This window comes from Aegilops tauschii, chromosome 3, assembly GCF_002575655.3.
Source record: "Aegilops tauschii subsp. strangulata cultivar AL8/78 chromosome 3, Aet v6.0, whole genome shotgun sequence".
Classification (NCBI taxonomy): domain Eukaryota; kingdom Viridiplantae; phylum Streptophyta; class Magnoliopsida; order Poales; family Poaceae; genus Aegilops; species Aegilops tauschii.
This window is the reverse complement of record NC_053037.3, coordinates 39071016-39083997: the sequence shown is the minus strand read 5'-3', so window position 1 is coordinate 39083997 and position 12982 is coordinate 39071016. Positions and strand designations below refer to the sequence as shown.

At 45.2% G+C, this 12982-nt stretch overlaps 1 pseudogene; it reads left to right on the top strand.

Annotated features, from left to right (window-relative positions):
• Nucleotides 1-6354: 6354 nt before the first annotated feature.
• Nucleotides 6355-9169, top strand: LOC109749202 (BTB/POZ and MATH domain-containing protein 2-like; annotated as a pseudogene).
• The last annotated feature ends 3813 nt before the right edge of the window (nucleotides 9170-12982 follow it).

Genomic DNA, 12982 nt, shown 5'->3' with positions numbered 1-12982 from the left:
AGTAAATAACTAAAAATAAAACTACAGTATAAAAACTAAATAAAATACTTAGACACACAATAAAATGTATACTACTAATATAAACTACAGGAACACTAGTTCCTCACCTAATGCAATTTTGAAAATAATTCTTTTATGCAATAGGCCACACAACAGCAATAAAACACTCAAGTAAAAATTTTTGGGGAATAAGAAAAATACTAGGACATAACAGATAAACTGGAAATAATATTCTGGACATTATGAACATTTTTAAAAACAGGGGAGAAGTCATGTTATCTCCACTCCAATAAATTGCCTTTTGTTGCATAACGATTTGAATATTCTGAAAAAGCAAATAATGCAATAAAAATATGATATGCATATGAATGATCTATTAACATCCTAATTTTGGAAAATTGGGATGTTACAAACGGACAGGGGAAGATCCAGCGTCGCTCGACCACTGGAGCCGGCAGAATGAAGAACTGGAGTCGACCAAGACGCCCTGTACAAGCAGCAACACCAGACGACACCGGCGCCACCACCCAACCCGCAGCCATCCACAGCAAGACTAGAGCCTTCTTACCATGACAAAGGCGAAGACGGGGGACCAAAAGCTCCAACAGCAGGCCATCGCCTTCGCCACGATGGCCCCGCACAGAGCAGGAGCACCTCACAAGCACAGCCATCGACGCGACCTCGACCAGCCAGAAGGACGAAGATCACGCCAGATCCCAAGATCCGCGAGCACCAAAATCCACAAGCTCGGCGGCGGAGCCCCGAAGGACAGCGACACAGAGGGGAACGAGCGGCAGCACCCTTACTCTCCAGCAACTCTGCCTCCACAGTGCCGCCCGCCAGAAACCTAATTACACACACCGTATCTACACACAGGAGCGTAGATCCGAGGTCCCCCCCCTCCCACCGCCGAAACGACCGGCGGTGGGAGAGGGAACCCATGGGAACGCCAGCAGACGCGGGGGGGAACATAGTCGCCTGGGATTCGCCCCTCTCTCCCTAGGAGCGGTTTCCCCGTGACGAATAAGTTTATCCCTCTCTTATTCTTACATTGACAAAAAAGTAAACTGACAGGGCAGCAGCCGCGTGGAGGAGAGGTTCTTGGTTGACTGTAGCACAAATGCCGATGGGAACGTCTCCTCCCATTGAAAGCGCGTCGCCAGAAATCTTGAAATAAATTCAGGAATAATGCGAGCACCAGAACTTGAACCTTGGTGGGCTGTTGGTACTGTATAAATATATATATGCATGGAAAGTCCTGGGGGGCATATGCTTCCCCACCTGGGCCAGCTATGCTTTTGTGCGGCACAGGCAATCATGCTGCCGGGAGAGCAAAAGAATAGGCGGTGCCATCAGGGATTGAACTCACGACCTCCTTATATACAGCCCCACCAAGCTACCTCATGGTTGTGAGTTGAAGGTAGGATTCGTTTGCCTATGAAATAGTCCCACCTCGCTTCCTCACAGCTCAGCCCACCAATTTATATATGTCTGTGATTTGAAATTAATAAACAGCTCCAAAATCAAAGCGAAGGGTGATGAATCCGTCCCATTCGCTCAGAAATATGAGCAGGAAGGAATGAAACTAAAAGAAGGAATAAACTTCAACCGTGCCTCATGAAGTATCAATATCATATTTTTTGCGAAGATAAAGGATTTTTATTCCAAATGAATCGGGTTACAATTGAGAGGAAGTAGTTCCTCTATACAAGGTGGATCTCTACCTAGCCACACAACAGTAGTGCTTTCCGTGTGACTAGACAAAGCCAACCGATCTTCAACTCTATTTTGCTCATGTTTAATCTTCAACGGAAAAAACTCGCCCCCTACCATAAGATGCTTGATCTCAGCAACTAAATAACTATATGCCGACAGGGATAGCTTGTCAATCAAGGCTGAAAATGCGTATGAAGAATCTAAACAATGACGGGCAAGCTAGTATGTTGAGCTGCCAATGCCATACCTTGCATTAACGCATGTAGCTCCGCCTTCAGCGCATCGGTACAATTAAATAGACAATGGTAGGCTGCAAAGATCACACTCCCGTCGTGTCTCCTTAAGATCATTCCAGCCGACACCTATTCATCCAACCTGGAGAAGGCCCCATCAACGGATAAGTCGACCCTGTCCGCCGGTGGTCTAGGCCATGGCGACGAACCAGTAGCCACTCAAGATGGCAGCGGGGATGATACCCATCGGGTTTTGCCTTCCCAAACCCATCCCCACGAGAAAATCATAAACCCGTCCCCGTCCACGTCATCATGCGCGGGGCTAATTTTTCGCCCGTCCCCTAAACCCATCGGGTTTTCTAAACCCACGGGGAACCCACAGGGTCGACATATATAAGGAAACATAGAACCAACAAAGAATAATATTTCGACAACAAAACGAGCATATTTCAGCAGCATAACTTGAGCAAATTTTAACACAAAACAATAGTAGATGGTTCAACAGCTATGGGAGTGTATTTCAGCTCGGTCGCTCAGGCTCGGTAGCTTTGGGTTGGGCCGCGCCGGATCAGTGCATGGTAAAAAAATGTAATTTGTCGGGTTTGCTGGGTTTTGGGTTCGAGGACTACTGAAACGGGTGCAAACCCACGAAACATGTTGGGTTGTATAATGTGCCCAACAACAGCCCCACGGGGATGAAAAGACGCCCATCCCCGTACCCTAATAGGGTAAAAACCCACGGGGACGCGGGTTTCGGGGCCCCATTGCCATCTTGAGTAGCCACCCTTTCATGCACAACTGGCCTTTCCTCCAACAATGGCATTTCCCCTTTGATGATTTCCTCCGTGTTATACTTCTTGGATAGGTCAAGCCATTGCATGTAACTTTGAAGATAATCAGACGACACCTGGGTAGACGACACCTCCTTCCCATGCGCTAAATCTGACTTCAATGACCAAATCCTCCAAATCAACATTATTGTACGATGCTTCATATCATCTTGACAGTTAGCAAGAATGTTTCACAGCCAATCCTTGCCGGTATCAACTAGCATACCATGACTTGACCAGGTAGCTTCCACACCCTGCACATCTGTTCCCACAAAGCATGATCACATGTTACCAATGCGTGAAAGCTGCTTTCTTTTTCCTTGCCGCACCAAGGATAGGTTCCTTCTTCGAAATATGTCTATACTTCTTGCACGAGTTTGTTGACAGTGCACCTGAAACCACTTTCCATGCCATTATGCTCGCTGCACCTGTCGCCATGGCATGGTTCTGCCCATCAGTTGCCAAACGGTAAACACTCCTGACATTAAACTACCCGATCTTCTCCGGATACCAAGCTCTAAAATCTTGTCTATTTCTTGGAGAGGTTCGGATTTTAATTATCAACGATCAGAATTATATATGGCCAAATGACACCACGGTGGGGGATCCCTACGAAGCGATGATATAAATATGGGTGGTATTCGTATGGCATCCACAATGTATGCCAAATACCATTGCCAAATTGACTTTTGGCTTTTGACAGCCCCATTACACATTGTGGAGACTAATGACATAGCCAAAAAGATGGAAACCAAAGCTCCGTTGAGCTTCGATGCCAAACTACCTTGGGCAATAAAATACTATACACATCTCACTGGACTAGTACAAGCAAGGTACGGTGAGCATAGATGTAGCCATTTTCTATTGCATTTAATTCTGTAGTGGGGTCTAGTGCAGAGAAATTGGAAGCCATGCACGTTGTGGACAAATGCTCCATTTGACGTCGGTGCCAAAAGTCTGACCATGTCATAAATTTGGCATCACCCCACTGTGGATGCCCTTAGATGACCAAATGACACCACGGTGGTGCAATTTGAAAAATATTCGGCACAACAACAACTAGATGGGTGGGGTATCTTTGAGAGGCTCTCGAGTTCACTATATCACGTCCTACACTCCAAATGACAACTAGATGGGTCTTTGAGAATGGCTCACGAATTCACTATCTTAAGAAGTACGTGTAAACTGATCACTTGATACACTTCAAATAACAACTACTCCCTCTGTAAACTAATATAAGAGTGTTTAGATCACTATTTTAGTGATCTAAACGCTCTTATATTAGTTTACGGAGGGAGTAGATGACTTTGAGAATGGGACTTTTTAATATGTTTTATTTTTTGTGTCAATTAAAAAGTGTATGCTTCTGAAAAAAATATGGATTTCCTTAAAAGTCGTTCATGCATTTTAAAATGTTTGTATAGTTTTAAGAAAAGTGTTCACGTACTGAAATAATGCTCATATAATTTGAGAAATGTTTATCCTTTTCTTAGACAAAAAGTTCATGTAATTCGAAACAGTGTTGCTTAAAAGTATACTCATAATTGAAATAATTTCATGTTCTTTAAAAATACATATGATCTAAAAAAAATTTACGTGTTTAAAAAAGAATGTTGATGCATTTTGAAACACAAATACACAATTTAAATGTGTGTGGGTGTATCAGCGGTAGTGTATGAACTAGGTCACTAGTAGAAAACAGGGTTTTGGTTCGGCCAGAAAAGAGCATTAATCGCGGTTGCATTACGAACCGGGACTAATGTGAGCATTAGTCCCGGTTCAAGCGGCTAGGGCACCGTACAGGCATTAGTCCCGGTTCAAATGGGACATTTAGTCCCGGTTGGTGCCACGAACCGGGACTAAAGGGTGCGATGCCCATTAATACCGGTTCGTGGCACCAACCGGTACTAAAGGTTAGACCTTTAGTCCCGGTTCGAGCCACCAACCGGTACTAATGGGGTTTGAGGCATTAGTACCGGTTCGTGGCACGAATCGGTACTAAAGGTCCCATTTTCAAACTATACCCCCCCCCTCCCCCCGTGGATCGCGTTTTCAGTTTTGTAAAAAGCAAAAGAAAATGATAAAAACTTCAAAAATTAAAATCCTTCCAAATGTACTTATGTTACTACATGTATTAGTTAGGAAAATTTAAAAACTTAAATTTGGACATGTTTTGCAAAAAGTGTAGGGAAAATGTAAAACGGCTATAACTTTTGCATACGATGTCAGAAAAAAACGTATAATATATCAAAATGTTCAGCACAAAAATCCGCATCCGATTTTGACGGCCTACGGCCTGTTTGCAAATTTTTAGAATCCTCAAATTCTAAAAGGAAAAAAGGTTATGCTCAAATTTCATTTTTTTATTTTTGTTAAATCTGGTCAAACTACTTATTCAAGAAGTATTAGTGTTACTAAATAATTATTCAAGAATATTAGTGTTACTAAATAATTATTTCAGTTTTTTTGACTTTTGGTCAAATCTGGTCAAATTGTGGTCAAACTATGGTCAAACAATGGTCAAACTGTGGTCAAACTATGGTCAAACTACTTATTCAAGAAATATTAGTGTTACTAAATAATTATTATTTTTTAGAACAATAGTTTCAAACTCAAACAGTGAAATGTGTGACTTCATGCTCAAGCTAAATTCCTGAGGGTTAATAGGATTGACATCTTACTATTGTGAGGAAAACAACAAGTGCAGACTTGGAAACGAGGGAGAATAGAACCCGGAAGTTAAGCGTGCTCAGGCTGGAGTAGTGAGAGGATGGGTGACCATCCGGAAAGTTAGATGATTTGGAATGATGAGGGGTGATTAGAGATTAGATGTTAAATTGAGCAGTGATGAGGGGTGATTAGAGATTAGAGGTTAAAATAATCCAGAAATTTGAAAAGAACCGGGACCTCCAGGCAGCGGCCACGTGGAGGGCCTTTAGTCCCGGTTCGTGTAAGAACCGGGACTAAAGGGGGAGGCTTTAGTAACGACCCTTTAGTCCCAGTTCCAGAACCGGGACTAAAGGCCCTTTTTCTACTAGTGGGTGTAGGACGTAGCTCGGGAAACGTGGTCGTGATGTCAAGCTCGACGAGATTAGTTTTAAAATTGTTAGACGTTCACTTGTGATAACGTGGTTCAATGACAGGTGTGCCATGTGCGTGCGGTGACTGCGGTCCAAGATCATCACCTTTAGAATTGACCACGTTCGAACGCATTGTGATCACGTGCACACCGTGACCATGGTCCCTCGAGGTGGGAGGAAGGATAAGCGACAACATAAATGAGACGCTATATTTAAATAGATAATGTGGACCTATGGAGGGATCTTGAGTCGCGCTTATTGTGCTAGGAAAAAAATAGCATATGATTTTTTGTTCCGTTATAACGCACGAGTATGTTTGCTAGTATATCATCATGTATTCGTGACGTCAAGTTGTACAGTCCACTTATATTTAGGCGTGGTTGTTAATTTGCTTCCGATATTTCCGCCTCCGAAGTCATGTGTTGCGGCATATATATGCGTTCGTTTCTGGTGGGCTTCTCCCGAGCGGCTGCATCCTCTCATCGATCTCTAGCCATGGCGTCTGCGCCGCAATGCACGGCGTCGACGCACAGGTCGGCGGTCGTCCGTGGCACGCACGAGTTTCACATCGTCGGCTACAGCGAGCGTAAGCCGTTCGCCCGTCTCACCAACAAGGCGGCAATCATATTTCGACCCCTTCTATGCCGACGGCCCCGGGAGTGACCCCTTGATCAAGTCTGCCGCCTTTCAGGTCGGCAACTACACCTGGGACCTCGTCTGCACCTTCGGTGTTCAAGGTCACCTCACATCCATCACCCTGGAGCTGCTCACCAAAACCATTACCAAGGATGTCATCGCCACGGCCAGCCTTCAGATCGACGACCCGCTTGGCCGGTGGCCGCCCGCCGTGTGGCGAAGCGACGCCGCCCACAGATTCTGCAGGAGAATATTTGCCGGTATGAGCTGGAAGCTGTCGCTACCGGATGCGTTCCGTGGGCACGAGGAGCGCTACGTCACCGACGATGACCGCCCCACCATCATCTGCACCGTCGACATTCTCCAAGAGGATACCCAGACCGCCGCGGAGACCAGGAAGTGCTTGGTCTCTGTGGTGCCGGCGCCGACCATCCCACGGGATTTTCAGCAGCTTCTGCTACTTCTGGAGAAGTACCCCAAGTTATCCGACGTCACCTTCCTCGTAGAGGCTACTGAGTTCCGTGCGCACAGGCTTGTGCTTGCGATGCGGTCGCCGGTCTTTGCCACGGAGCTCTTTGGTGACGCGAAGGAGAGCACCACAAGCCGAATAAGGATAGACGACATAGATGCCTCCACATTTAGGGCCATGATCCGGTTCATCTACACTGACGAGCTTCCCATGAAGCCAATCAACCATGTGGAATCAAGAAGCCCCCTTAATAATAATTTTAAAGAGGAATACATGTCCCTCGCCCGCAAACTCCTTGTGGCAGCTGATCGGTATGATCTCGAGAGGCTGAGGCTCATGTGCGAGAACATACTGTCGGAGTGCATCAATGTGGCCACTGTCATGAAGACGTTACTGCTGGTGCGAGGCCGCCAAAGGTGCTATCAGCTCCAGGATTCCTGCATCAAGTACATACCGTCTGATCCTGATGTGTACAACGCGGTGAGGACGACCAAGGAGTATGAGGAGCTCAAAGAAACATGCAGCTCTTTTATAATTGAGGTCAGTGAGAGAGTAGCTCATGGCCAACCACCCTTCTTCCTCCAGTAGCACTCGACCACCAGCACAAGAGAAGAGCACATCCAGATATAATTTGTCGGATGTAGTCCGCGGTACGCATGAGTTCAGAATCCCCATCTTTAGCTCTTTGCAAACGAGATACCGTGTTAGTCAAGTAATGACTTCCGACGTATTCAAGGTAGGCGGTTACGACTGGAAGATAAATGTGTACCCGTCTGGATATGATGTTGAAGAGCACATATCCGTCTACCTCTGTCTATGCACTGATCCTGGAACTGCTACAGTCAAGTCGTCGAACAGGTTCCGGATCGATGACCCTAACGGCAAATCACCGTCGATGGTGCTTGGTTCAGAAGATACTTTTACAAAGTCACATCGAACCTCAGGATTTTAGAAGTTCATCGCCGTGAATTCTGCAAAGTCACACTACGTAGGACACGATGGCTCCCTTACCATACATTGTGACCTTGACGTCCACAAGGAGGCATGCACTACTAGTACTAGCACCACCATCGCTAAATCCATGATAGTTGTGCCGCCGTCCAACATTGCGTGGCACCTCGAGCAACTGATGGTGAGTGGGCAATGGTCGAACGTGACGTTCATGGTTGAGGAGAGCAAGATTCACGCACACTGGCTCATCATTGCCATGCGGTCACCAGTTCTGTTCGAAACGGTAGCGGTGGAGACGTCCAATTGGGTCATACGGATCGACGATATGAAGGCCGCTGTCCTCAGGGCAGTGCTCCACTTTGTCTATACCGACGAGCTGCTTCCTGTGGATGATGCGGTAGCAGCCGAAGAAGGTCTTGCGGCGGCATGCCGGTTTCGCCTGGAGAGGATGAGGGCCATGTGCGAGAACTTGCTCGCCCATCTCATTACGAAAGACAATGTCTTAAGCATGCTGGAGCTGGCATGGCGTCACCAATGCGAGGACCTCAAGCTTTACTGCATCGAGTTCACCTCGCTTGCAATGAAGTGATGAAAACACTTCCCTATTCTTTGGTGTTTTTATGTTTAGAAAATGTTTCGTCATCGAATCGCTACACCTCCTTTACACAGATGTACTTATTTTCAAATTTTTACGCATCTTTGTTGAAGTCCTGTTCTCGTGCACTTGTTCCTTGTTTAGGATGAGTGATTAGTAGATGAGGAAAACTGAGAAATTATGTGCGTTGGTGTTGGTCATTTTCCTTTGGAGTTGTAAACTTGAAGCTAGCAGGTTTCTCATCGCGTAGGGTAGTTTTTCTTTAGTTGAATCGCGTAGGGTAGCTTGGTGTTGGTCATTATGTTTTCATTTTGATTGGCCTGTTCTGTTTGCATTGTTCCGGCCCAACCAAGCTAATTAGCAAGCGAGGGATTTGTTGGGTTTGTTGTGTGCCGGCTAGGCTAGCGAGCTTGCCAAGGGTAAGGCTATGAATCTATATGAGCCACCATTGCTTTACTAGCAAAAAAGCTTGTGCGTTGCAACTGTAGCATACATATCCTAGTGATTTAACATCAGTCTGTTCCACATATACCTTACATAAATCATATTCTAGATTTTGGCACACTCTCATATCTATATTAATTGTCGATGATTTAATATAAAATTGTACTAAATAAGTGACAATTAATATAGATCGGAGGGAGAAATATTTAATTTGATTTGAGTATGGGTAGAGAAAGGCAAGGCAAATTTTGTAGTTGAGTTTTTTTATAAGATTGATTTGATTTAAATGAGTTAAGCATTACATGGTTTTGGGAAAGTATCGATTTGGTTTATATTATTCCAAGTTAGTACATCAGTTGGGGTTAATAAAAAACCCAATAGAAACCCAAAGGGTGGAGGGAAGGCGACGTAAATAACTTCCCTTTAATTGTAGAGTTTACTAGTTGTTTCTTTTCTAATTTCCTAAAGTTAAATTCATGTAAAGAGGGGTTTCTTTTTTTCCAGACCATCCATCATAGGCAAAGTTGAAGCTGTACTTGCTTTTCAATCATCTTGTCGAGGTTGGATAGGTTTTTGCTCCATTGCTTTAATTTAATTCTCTTATAGTGTCTTTAAATCTAGCCACTAGATCTTTAGCAGAGTTGCTGAAAAGAGTAGTGTTGTTCCAAGCAAGTTCAACCACATCCAAGAATCCCTCAAAATCAGTCCAGAATTCCTCAAATCCACTTCTAGTTCAAGGGATTTTATTATCAATTTTGCACTTTCATGGATACATAATCAGAAGTAACTCTAAAAGGCGAAATAGCCATAGTATTGGGATATGAAGTGGTCCAGGATGGAGCGGTAAAGACCCAATCCAGTTTATTTAAGAAGGGGGTTACCCTACATATTACTCGAGGTAAAAGTCCTACCTTTAAAGGGTATCTCAACCAAATCATGTTGTTGAATAATAGAGTTGAAAAGAAGCATATTATTGTCATCACGTCCATGTCTGTTTCAGTTCTGGGGGCCCCTTATATAGTCTCCCATGATAATCCATGTTTCAATATTACTAGTATCCGGGTTATATATCCAGTTGGAAAATTTAATCTTGCCATCAGTACTACTTGGTCCATACACATTGGTCAGATACCATGCCACATTACTCATTTACTAGTAAATACAATAGTAATCCGAAAGTATGACTGAGTGTATGAGTATTAGAGAGGAGAGAATTGGTGTAAGATGGTGCATGTTGTATTGACCCTATAGAGCCCAAGGCATGGAGGGCAAGAAGGCTCTGCTAGAGATAAGGAAGGAGATGTTTACAAATCATAGTCTACCAAATATAGAGATATGCCTATATATGTTGGGGAACGTAGTAATTTCAAAAAAAAAATCCTACGCACACGCAGATCATGGTGATGCATAGCAACGAGAGGGGAGAGTGTTGTCCACGTACCCTCGTAGACCGAAAGCGGAAGCATTAGAACAACGCGGTTGATGTAGTCGTACGTCTTCACGGTCCGACCGATCCAAGTACCGAGCGCACGGCACCTCCGAGTTCAACACACGTTCAACTCGATTTCGTCCCACGAACTCCGATCCAGCAGAGCTTCGAGGGAGAGTTCCGTCAGCACGACGGGGTGATGACGGTGATGATGATGCTACCAACACAGGGCTTCGCCTAAGCACCGCTACGATATGACCGAGGTGGATTATGGTGGAGGGGGCACCGCACACGGCTTGGAACAATCAACTTGTGTGTCTTTGGGTGCCCCCCCCCCCCCCGCCCCCGTATATAAAGGAGCAAGGGGGGAGGCCAGCCAGCCTTGGTGCGCCCCAAGGAGAGGAGGAATCCTCTTCCTACTAGGAAGAGGATTCATCCTTTCCTAGTCCAACTAGGAAGAGGGAAGGGGGGAAGGAAAGAGAGGGAGAGGGAGAGGGAAAGAGGGGCCGCGCCCCCCTCCCCTAGTCCAATTCGGACTCCTCATGGGAGGGGCGCGCCACCTCCTGGGCTGCTGCCCTCTCTCTCCCCTCAGGCCCACTAAGGCCCAATACTTCCCCGGGGGGCTCCGGTAACCCCTCCGGCACTCTGGTTTTCTCCGAAACCATCCGGAACATTTCCGGTGTCCGAATATAGCCGTCCAATATATCAATCTTTACGTCTCGGCCATTTCAAGACTCCTCGTCATGTCCGTGATCACATCCGGGACTCCGAACTACCTTCGGTACATCAAAACAAATAAACTCATAATACCGATCGTCACTGAACTTTAAGCGTGCGGACCCTACGGGTTCGAGAACTATGTAGACATGACCGAGACTCGTTTCCGGTCAATAATCAATAGCGGAACCTGGATGGTCATATTGGCTCCTACATATTCTACGAAGATCTTTATCGGTCAAACCGCATAACAACATGCGTTGTTCCCTTTGTCATCGGTATGTTACTTGCCCGAGATTCGATCGTCGCTATCTCAATACCTAGTTCAATCTCGTTACCGGTAAGTCTCTTTACTCGTACCATAATACATCATCCCGCAACTAACTCATTAGTTGCATTGCTTGCAAAGCTTATACTAATGTGCATTACCCACTACTACAAAAAAGGCTGTTAGTGGCGCATCTATTTTGGCTATTAATGGCGCACTATTGGTGCGCCACTATTACCACGCCACTACTAATAAATAGTAATGGCGCATGCCTGGTGCGCCACTGTTAATCTACATAACAGTGGCGCACCACCTGATGCGCCATTACTATCCCAGACACTAATGGCGCAGCTAAAGTGCGCCATTACTAGGCCCAGAAGTGCGCCGCTGCTGTTACTCCAAGGGGCCATGTGTACCTTGTGCTCTGGGTTACTAATGGCGCACTTTTTAGATAATGTGCCACTGGTGTGTTTATTTCTGTGCGCCACGAAAGTGCAATATGGTGCGCCACTACTATGAATATTAGGAATTTGTTTTTTGCTTTTCTTATATTTGCACAGGTTACAAAATACATTACAGCACAGAATAAACAGCACAACATATAAACAACAGATTTATCGAATACAATAGAAGATTAGTCTTCGAATACAATTCATCATATTAGTCTCCGAATTCAAAATACCGAACAAAGTTAGAACATTACAAGTCTTGAGACCGCGAGTAGCGAGTTTGTCTTCACATTACAAGTCTCGAGACCGCGAGTAGAGAGTTTGTCTTCACATTACAAGTCGATATCTAAACTACCATCACATAGAAGAGGGTTGCGGTCACGATGAGCATCATCGCGATGAAACTGATCTTCATCTGGTTCCTCCTCCGCTCCCTCCTCTCTCCCGCTAGATAGCGCGCGTATCTAGCTTCCGCCTCCGCCCTAGTGGTGTACCCTTTGTAACTGTTACCGCTGAAACGGTGAACCTGTCTCTGACACTCCTCCCAGTCGTCGTAGACTCCGGGGACCTCACCCTTGTACATGACATACGACGGCATCTCTATGCACTAGACAAACAAAACATTAGTAGCAATTCACAGATAATATATAAGCAATATATAAGTATGCAACAAAAGGATCGGAAGAGAAAAGCAAGACATTAATAGCACGATTCATGGTCCTACTAATAAATAGCATGTATTACATATAAGTTGAACGACTGTCCAAACTAAAGAGGCATACAAGTTCATTAAAGTTTAATTACAACATGAGCTAATCGATATTTCAGAACTACATAGCATCAATACTTTCGACTCGACTCCGGGACCAGAGCGTGGATGAAGCCGCCGTCTTTCATCATGGTCATGAATGTGCGGTCGTTGTCAGCCTGCATTTGTAGCGTTCTTTCTATTTCACTGTTGGATGGTTGATATTTGAGGTAGAACTGCCCCGAGGTACGAAGGACATCTTGATAGATGATTTCCGCAAACTCCGACTGGATGCGAAAGAATTCTTGTCTGATGTCCTCGTCCTGGATTGCTGACAAGCGTGCGGCCCAATCTTTGAGATTATTTGGTAGCATAAGGTGATTATGGTCCCGTACGATCGCCCGCATGTGATGGAGG